Source organism: Callithrix jacchus, chromosome 6 (assembly GCF_049354715.1).
Source record: "Callithrix jacchus isolate 240 chromosome 6, calJac240_pri, whole genome shotgun sequence".
Classification (NCBI taxonomy): domain Eukaryota; kingdom Metazoa; phylum Chordata; class Mammalia; order Primates; family Cebidae; genus Callithrix; species Callithrix jacchus.
The window spans coordinates 101,199,874-101,210,291 of NC_133507.1; the positions used below are offsets into that span (position 1 = coordinate 101,199,874).

At 35.7% G+C, this 10,418-nt stretch overlaps 1 long non-coding RNA gene across 1 annotated transcript in view; it reads right to left on the reverse strand.

The window, feature by feature from the left end:
- The window catches only part of LOC118154615 (uncharacterized), a 131,786-nt gene extending 129,587 nt beyond the window's left edge, over nt 1-2,199 (reverse strand). Inside the window, exon 1 of the long non-coding RNA XR_004744720.3 lies at nt 2,031-2,199. This is a non-coding gene — a long non-coding RNA (uncharacterized LOC118154615). The remainder of the gene's footprint in view (nt 1-2,030) is intronic.
- Between the last annotated feature and the right edge of the window lie 8,219 nt (nt 2,200-10,418).

Genomic DNA, 10,418 nt, shown 5'->3' on the forward strand with positions numbered 1-10,418 from the left:
ACTTGTTAAAAAACACATTTGCTTGTTGTTTAAATACTATTTTTGACAAATCATAATTGACAAATTATAATTGCATACATTATGCAATTATTACAATGTACTAATATAATATATACAAAGTATAATGATTAGATCAAGGTAATTAGCATATCCATCAAATTGCTTACCTACTATTTTTTATGGTGAAACATTTGGAATTTATTCTCTTAATTATTTTGAAATGCACAACATATTTTTATTAACTGTAGTCAACCTGCTGTGCAATAGATCCCAAAATGCATTCTTCTTCTCTGAAACTTTGTACCTTTGAACAACAATGCTCCATTTCCTTCATCCCCTTCATCCCCTTTTACCCAGCCTCTGGTCACCATCAACTTACTCTCTACATCTATTAGTTAGACATTTTTAGATTCCACCTATGAGATAATGTGGTATATATGTCTCAGTTTTGTCATTTGTAAAATAAATCCTAACTTATTAGAATATTATAAATATTAAAATGAAATAATATAAAGAAAGTTTCATGATATATGGGCAAAGGATGTAAATAGATTACTTCACCAAATAAAATATATGTATGTTAAAACCATTAAAATATGCTTAATATCATTATTCATTAGGGAAATTTAACTTAAAATGATTATGAGCCACCCCTACACAGCTATCATAATGGCTATAAACCAAACCAAACACTACAAATAAAACAAATATGCTTATACCATGTGCTGGTGAGATGCAGAGCAACCAGACCCTTATACAGGACTTGTATAATATTACACAGCTGCTTTGAAGAGAGTTTGTACGAAATTTAGCTATACTCTTACCCTATGACCTAGCAACCTCACTTCTAGGTATTTATTCAAGGGAAATTAAAATATGTTCATTCAATAATTTGTATGCTTATATTTATAACAGATTTACTCATAATCATCTAAATGTAAAATATCCAGATATTCTTGAACTGGTAAATGTGTAAACAAACTGTCATAAATTCATACAATGATATGCTCTCCAGCAATACAAGAAAACCGACTACTGATACACACAACAGGATGAACAATGCTCAAGTGTGTTATGCTAAGTGAAATAAAACAAATTCAAGGAAAATCTGTGGATCAAAAAAAATCAATGTTTGATAAAGACTGTGGTCATAAAGAGAACTTGACTATTCATAGGCATAAAGAATATTTTGGGAGATCATAATGGCTGATAGTAACATTACTGTCTGACTGTATCAACACTCAAAGAATTACATATTGAAAACAATAGTTTTTACTCTATGTAAATTATACCACAATAAAAAGATAATCTAATGTTTGTTCAGCCTTTTATAATTTACAATGCACATTTCATACATCATCAATTTTGATCGTCAAACAATTTAATTGGTAGATATTATATTTTTCTTTTTTTATAAGTATAAAATGAATTGTGAATATGAAAAATCAGGATAAATGCCAGGTTTTGGGATTGCTAACCAAGTATTCTCTCTGTCAGACATTAAAATGCCCATTATTTGTTTCTGTGAATATAAGTTGCCTGCAACTTTAAAATCATCCCATGGTATTTTTCTGATTAGTTTTTCAATGAACAACATTCCAATGTGTGATACTTTCATGTTTTTATTTTTTTTTCTTATTCTTAGAAAAGGATGAAAATTTTCCTGGATAATTGACTATCCATTGACATTTCATATTTTATATTTGTATTCTATTGCTATTTTTATCTTGAAAAATATTAACATTTAAAACATATCAACAAATCCCCTGCCAAACAACTGCAAGGGAGCTGCTTTTGAAGAATTTAGGAATAGGTTAGTTTTGTTTCTAGCTATAAACTTTCTCACCAAGGACAATAAATTAGATAAGCTAGCAGGTCAGCTTTGAAGGCACTCAAAGCAGACATTTGGCACCATACAGATTACTTTTCTTTAGCGAGACTGATATTTATCCTGCCTCTTTTCTCCCACAGAGAAAGAAAGACACACAAAGGAATTATAACCTCATGCAACAAGCAAAATAACCCCTTACCTTCAATGTAAAGGTAATCCCTAAAGAGCAATAGCAGATCTCTCCTCCCCCAAAAGTTAACCAGCAGCTGTAATGGAGAGGTTCAAACTGGTGTGCCAAACAGTCCTTTCCCCCATCCCCATCATAACTGCAGAACATTCACATCTTCTATGTTGCTAAAGAAATGTATGCTAATTTTAACTGGGAAGTATATGGATATCCCTGCAAGAACTGAAATAGAATTGGCTTGTCCCTTGTAAATGATGAAACACATTAAATAAAGGGTATGGATTAGTGTAGAACAGATAAAGAGACCCATAGAGCCTGTAATTTTTTTTGGCAAAGCTAGGACATATAAGGAAAGGCTATGACAGAAAAAAATGCAGGATTTAGAGTCATTTCCATGTTTGCTACTTATTATTGGTAGCTTTAGGCTAGGCCTGTGGCTTTTGATTGTTAGTTAGAAAGAATTCTTGGATCATGAGACAAAAAATTAGCTAAAATAGTTTAGAAGAAATGTTGCATTTAGCCTAATAATAATGCTGGATGTCTTGCGGAGCTCCTGACAGGAAAAAGAGCAAGATAGCAGAAAAGGTAAAAGGAGTAGCTCAAGTTCCATGAAGACACTGTCGCCATTAAAAATCTAACTTGTTTCAAATGCCTCTACCTAGACCAATAAATTATAGTCAGAGGATGAGCAACTATATTGACCAATATTGAACAAATAAACTATGTAGAGATGGGAAAAATTTCTAATTTGGTGTTATTTATAACAAATAAAATTATTTCTAACAATTTCTAATATGGTGTATATATCTGTCACTCTGTAAATAGGGGTATGAAAAATTTCTGGATAAGGAGTGATGGGTGAACATTCCAGCTACTCTCTAGTCCACTTTCTGAAAGTGTCATGCCGAAACACCAAGTCATCAGAGATGTTTTGTGAAATGCAGATTCCTGGGCTCTTCCCAAGATTTTTCGGATTGAAATAAAAAATGGCATTATCTCAAATATCCTAGGACATCTATATGCACACTGAACACTGAGACCCAGCACATCATGCCTTTTTAAAAATTGAATTGAATGTAATAGACATCGATGCTTGCTTCGATGGTTAAATGTAACAGCTTTGATGCTTCCTAGAAGTGGACTCTTCTTTGTAAATGTAAGCTCTGGAATCTATAATCTTGCTCTATGAAACTCTTTGGGTAGTGGTCAAATGTAGGATACAATGTTTGCCAATTTTGTTCACTAATGTGTCCCCAGCACTTAGAGTAGTGACTGGAACATGGCAGGCACTCAAACCCTAGCTGTATCTGTTAAATTTTTAAATGGTTTTATGTATACTATTTTGATGGATAATTCCATATGCCAATTTGGGTGGACCCCTGGATGTCTAGATTATACACTTTTTCTGGATGTGTCTGTAAGAATAAATATACATAATATTAGCATTAGAGTTGGGAGCCCTTTCCAACATGGGTTAACATCATTGATCCACTGAGGGTCTGAATAGGAAAAAAACACAAAGAAGGATGAATTCACCTATTTTTTCTGCCTAACTGCTTGACCTGGGACCTCTCTTCTCCTATTCTGCCCCAGGACTGGGATTTACATCATTAAATTCCCTGATTCTCAAGTCTTCAGACTCACACTGAATTATGATCCTGCTTTTCTGGATCTCCACTTGCAGCTGGAAGATTGGACTTCTCAGTTCTCAGCATCTATAATCATGTAAACTGGTACTTTATAATAAATCTCTCTCTTTTTGTTTGTCTGTCTTTCTCCCCCTATATCTTTTCTCTCCATTTCTCCATGTCTCTTCACCCTCCATATCTGCGGTTTCCACATCCACAGATTCAATCAACTGTAGATTAAAAAATACAGTAGTCCAGGAATGCAAAACCCACAGATGTGGAGAGACAAGTTTCCATACCAGCAGGTTCCTTTGGGCTTATTGGGATATGTGTGTGTGTATGTGTGTGTGTGTGTGTGTGTGTGTGTGTATTATATACATGTATATATGTATATATACACATAAACAGTACATGTATATATATACATACATATATGTACACATGTATATATGGAAATACATACATGTGTATATACACATATATACACACAATCATCCTTTGGTATATATATATACATGTTTATATATGTGTATGTGTGTGTATATATATATCTATACATGTACAAGTGTATACACATACATATATATGTACACCTGTATATATGTGTATATAGATATATACACAAACATATAATATACACACACATATATACATGTATATACACACATATATACATGAATATATGTGTATATATACACATTTACACATATGTATGTGTATACACTTGTATATATGTGTATACACATATGTATGTGTATACATTTGTACATATGTATATATAGATATATACACACACATGCACATATATATATTCACACACACACCACTGGTTCTGTTTCTTTGGAGAATGCTAATACAATTATTGTTTAGTAGCAAAATAATAGTAGGTATAAAAAAACAATTTTTGTCTAAGAACAGACTCATTGTGATGCTAGATCATGAGCTGGAGTAGAACACTGTTAATCTATAATCATCTTTTTGTTCTCTTTATGTACTCTTCTCCTTAACTATCAGCCTTTAAAATAAGCCATGACTACCAATTTTCAGCCCAGATTCATGTGTTGTTATTTTTTTCTATTTCAAACATTCTTCCTCATGGAATTATTTTGTTTTTAGTTTGTAAGTCTCAGGAACTTGAATACATTTGTTCAGTGAAATAACATTTCTCTAAGTTTACCTTCTTTAGTTAGGCAAAGAATTACAGAAAATCTCTGTGGGTAACAGAACAGAACAATGACAAGACAGTTACTACTGTAATACATAGGTGAGGAACTAAGAATCTTGGCTATCTTATCTTGCCCAAATTCCACTCTTCTCTTTCTTGTTGAAATGTTAAGTGCATGTTGTATTATTCTATTTCCACACTGCTATAAAAAACTGCTCAAGATGGGGTAACTTATAAAGAAAATGGGTTTAATTCACTAACAGTTCTACATGGCTGAGGAGGCATAAGAAAATTGACAATTACAGCAGAAGGGGAAGCAAGAGTGTCTTACATGGTGGCAGGTGAGAGAGAGCATGGGTAGGAGGAACTGTCACACACTTATAAACCATCAGATCTCATGAGAACTCACTCACTATTGGAAAAATAGCATGGGGGGAAACTGCCCCCATCATGCAATCACCTCCCACCAGGTTCTGCCCTTAACACATGGGGATTATGAAGATTACAATTCAAAATGATATTTGTGGGGGATACAGAGCCAACCCATATTATTTCACCCCTAGTCCCTCCCAAATTTCATGCTCTTTTTGCATCTCAAAACCAATCATGGCTTCCAGACAGTCTCCCAAAGTCTTAACTCATTTCAGCATTAACTCAAAAAAATAGAGTCTACAACCTCATCTGACACAATAAGTCCCTTCCACCTATGAATCTGTAAAGTCAAAAGCAAGTTAGTCACTTCCAAGATACAAGTGGCAGGGGAGGGGGTACAGGCATTGGATAAATACTCCCATTCCAAATGGGAGAAACTGGCCAAAACAAAGGAGCTTTAAGTCCATGAAGTCTAAAACCTCAAAAGACAGCCATTAAATCTTAAAACTCTGAAAGGAGACTTTGACTCCATGTCTTACATTTAGGGCACACATGCAAGAGGTGGGCTCCCATGGTCTTGGGCAGGTCTACCTCTGTGGCTTTGCAGGATACAAGCCCCCATGGCTGCTTTAATAAGCTGATATTGAGTGCCTATAGCTTTTCCAGGCACAGGGTAAAAGCTGTCAGTGGGTCTACCATTTTGGGATCTAAAGATGGAGGTCCTCTTTTACAGCTCCACTATGCTGTGCCCCAAAGGGGACTCTGTGTTGGGGCTTCAATCCTACATTTCCCTTCCACACTGCCCTAGCAGATTCTCTCTGAGGGCTCCAGCCCTGAAGCAGACTTCTGCCTGAACATCCAGGTGTTTCCATACATCTGTTGAAATCTGGGATGAGGTTCCCAAGCCTCAATTCTTGAATCCCATGCACCTGAAGGCTCCACACCATGTAGAAGCTGCCAAGCTTGGGACTTGCACCCTCTGAAGCAATGGTCCAAGCTGTACCTTGGCCTCTGTTAGCCATGGCTACAGCTGGAACAGATGGGATACATGGTGCCATGTCCTGAAGCTACACAAAGCAGTGGGCCCAGAGCCCAGGCCACAAAATTATTTTTTCTTTCTAGACCTCAGGGCCTGTGATGAGACGGGTTGCTATGAAGGTATCTGACATGGCCTTAAGTCATCCGCACCATTGTCTTGACTATTAACATTTGGCTCCTCATTACTTATACAAATTCCTGCAGCCCTCTTGGTTTTCTCCCCAGAAAATGCATTTTTCTGTTGTATGTCATGGTTAGGCTGCAAATATTCCAAACTTTTATGCTCTTCTTCCTCATGAAAGCTTGCTGCTTAGAATTTTCTTCTGCCAAATACCCTAAATCACTTATCTACAGTGTGAAGTTTCACAAATATCTAGGGTAGGGGCAACATTCCACCAATCTTTTTGCCAAAGCTTAGCAAGAGTGACTTTTACTCCAGTTCCCAGTAAGTTCCTTATTTCCATCTGAGACCACCTTAGCCTGGACTTCATTGTTCACATCACTATTAGCATTTTGGTCAAAACCATTAAACAAGTTTCTATATGCTCCAAACTTTCCCACAGCTTTCTTTTTCTGAGTCCTTCAAACAGTTACAACCCCTGCCTGTTACCCAGTTCCAAAGTGGCTTCCACATTTTCAAGTATCTTTATAGCAGTATCCCAGTCTCTGTGGTACCAATTTACTGTGTTCATCCATTTTATCACTGGTATAAATAACTACCCATGACTGAGTAATTTACATAGAAAAGAAGTTTAAGTGACCCACAGTTCTACCTGGCTGGGGAGGCCTCAGGAAACTTAAAATCAAGGCAAAAGGGGAAGCAGGTATGTCTTACATGGCAGCAGATGAGAAAGAAGGTGTGTAGGAGGAACTGTCAAACACTTATAAAACCATCAGATCTCATGAGAATTCACTCACTATCAGGAGAACTGCATGGGGGAAATCACCCCCATGGTCCAATCATCTCCCACCAGGTCCCACCCCCAATACATAGGGATTATGAGGATTACAATTTGCGGTGAGATTTGTGTGGGGATACAGAGCCAAACCATATCACATTTCAATATTAATTTGCACATGATCCATAAAACTAGTGACATGGTGTAGTAATTATTTAGAAAAATATAACTAGCCCCACCCATTACTTCTCTACCTCAAAAAAAGCCTTATAGTATAGCTGACACTGACACACACACACACACACACACACACACACACATGCACACACATGCATATGTAAAGGGGTTTTTTTGGTTGTTGTTTTTTATTTTAATGGATTGTATTATAGACATTTTATTGTAACTTGTTTTCCTCAACAGTATTTATGGATTTTTCTCCTGGCTATTAGTTTACCCAATGCAATTTTATTTTATTCTTTTTAATATATCAGAATATAGATTCAAATCAATTTATTTTTTTCCTGTATTCAGTTTTTCTCCAATTCTTTGCCAATATAAACCATACCATGATGAAATTTCCTATAAATAATATTTTCAAAATGTGTGCCAAAATGCATATACTTTTTAATTTTAATAAGCTTTTCTAAACTAGTTTGTTAAATAAAATTTTTATTCTCATTAGCAATGAGTCCCTATTTTATATCTTGATTCATATATGATCTTACTTTACTATTTTTTTCTAATTTTATAAGGCAACATCTCACTGTAGCTTTTACTATACTTCTTCTAACGACCGATGAGGTTGAGCAATTTTCATAAGTTCATTAGCCATTGCTGCAACTAAATTTCAAGGAATCTGGATCACTTAAGTTACTTCTTCAGGAAATTCATCAGAAACACTTCTGCCACTTAGAAAATACAAAGATGTAACTTGGTATCAAGTATATTTTTTGAGAGAACATAACCATAGCAAAGGAATGGTCCTCTGACTTTATGATTTACCATATGGGGTACATTGAAGCAGTAGTCAAGGTACAGGTAGCACCATCAACAGACTAGACTCAGCATCATTCTGGAAGGACTCTGCATTTCTGAGGAGTTTAACAGTGCTGTGAGAGTAAGGAGAAAGATGAATCTAAATAAGTAAAAGAACAACCATAGAGAACTTTGTTCTAACCAGAAGCCAGGCCAGCCATGAATAAGAAAAGAACCTGTAGGCAGAGTTAAAATGAAGTCTTCTAAGCACTGATAACAGCTAAGCCTTCATATATAAGTTAAATGTACAAACACTAGCCAGCAAGTGATTTCTAGACTTTTGTCCATTCTGGCTCTTCTTAGAAGGCTATGTTTTCTTCTGAGAAAAACAGAATAGTGCACTAAATAAAGTTCCTGGGCATCATTCAAATGGCCATGGCCATGCCTACCCAGAGAAGCACTGGCAGTTTACTCAGGAACTCCTTCAGTAGTTCAAAATAACTTCTCTGCTTCCTCACCAACCTGAGGAAGCTCAGACCATATGTTTATGATGACGAAGACATAGACTAAATGGATAAAATTACTAAATGACTTCTAGATGTCTCTCCCATCCTTTGAAGCAATTCTTCACTCCAAACCTTGGATATCACCTATTTCTTTGCAAGCCTGATGGATCTGGAATTATCAAACATATTGACATCATTTCAGTGAGTCTCAATTTCAGCAGCAATTCCATTGTTAAGCCTGTGAATAAGCAACCACTTTTACTCTTCAGCACCTCTCTTGACAGAGCTGTCACATTGCTGGAAGCCCTGAGGACAGTGGGCTAACTAATGCTGTAACCTTTTGCATGGAGAGAGGTCGGTGCAAACCTGTCTGAGGTCTCCCTGATGACCTGATTCAATGCAAGCTAACCAGTCAAGAGCAAGACCCTTGTTCCTACAGAGAAGAGCTAGTTCTTCACAGGAAAATCACAAAAAGGAATGGCTCTGCTGCCTTTAGGAGAAATCCTACTCAAGATACTCATTGTTGTTTTATTTTTTTCTGTACAAATATAGTGGACACATTTCAATCATGTGGGCTATTTTGATTAGTTTAATTCCTAGGAAGATAAGCGAAGAAAAAAAGGCTGCCAGAATAAAATTTCACTTCCAATTTTTCCCTCTTCAACCTGAATAGTCTGTTATCCAATGAGTCACTTTGTCATATTGAATTACCAAATAGAGCAGATGAGTGCCCCAATTCAAAAAATTTTATCTCTTCTTTAAAACCCATTGTGACATCAACCCACTTACAATGTAAGTGGCTGCAAGTTCCCAAAGTGTTTTCTCTGAGTATAATGAGACTGAGTAAAGATGACACAAGATGAAGGTGAAGAGACATGTCAAATATCAAAAGGGAAGACCCTTTTTTAAAGATGTTGCCAGTGGGGCAAGATTTGATAAAGCAGGTTGTGGGAAGCAAATCATACATTATAGCAGCCTCACTAGAAGAGCTTCAGTCTCTGAAATGATGGAGCAATATTGCATGGTTTTATCCCTTTGGTACTGCCATTTCAGTGTCTTTAATGATATTTCATGTTTAATAATGATATAACAGTATTTTGTACTCCTGTTCCAGAAAAAGAATACCATGTGAACATATGTTGTGTGCACTCATGCACAGCAAATAGGTAGTGAGAAGACTTAATTGTATATGTGGGGTTAATGTCATAAGTTTTTATAAATTAAGCAAGATCTTATTCTGCATGAAGTAGAACATGATGGACTATGTCAAACTGATCATTTAATGTTAAACTCAGCAAATTAATATTACATGAATAGTATATTTTATGAAATAAACTTCAAGTAATTGCTTTGAGAAATTTAAAGAACAATATGTTCCAGATATTTAAGTTTTAACATTTTTCTATTTTTGAAATGAATTGACAGGTACCACATCAATTTTTCAATTGGGCCACACATATGGACTCTTCTACCAGTCTATGAGATTTTGACCATTTCATTTATACACCTGTCTATATACAAACACTGAGTGAGTACTGTGTTCCAGATCCTGTGCAGGTCAGTATAGACACAAATGCAGAGAGGTTCACCCCTGCCTGTAAGAGTTTTACATTCTAATAGAAGGCAGATAGCAAATGATGCCAAAAACATGAGATATGTGCAGTATCTGAAACATAAACAAATGCAGTAAGAGCAGGTGGAAAATGGCATACAAACTTACCTAAAGAAAGAAGATAAACCTTTAAACAGAAAGTAAATTAGATGTCTAGAAATACGGGAATTTGCTACTCTAAATCATGGGAGAGCATTCTAGGTGT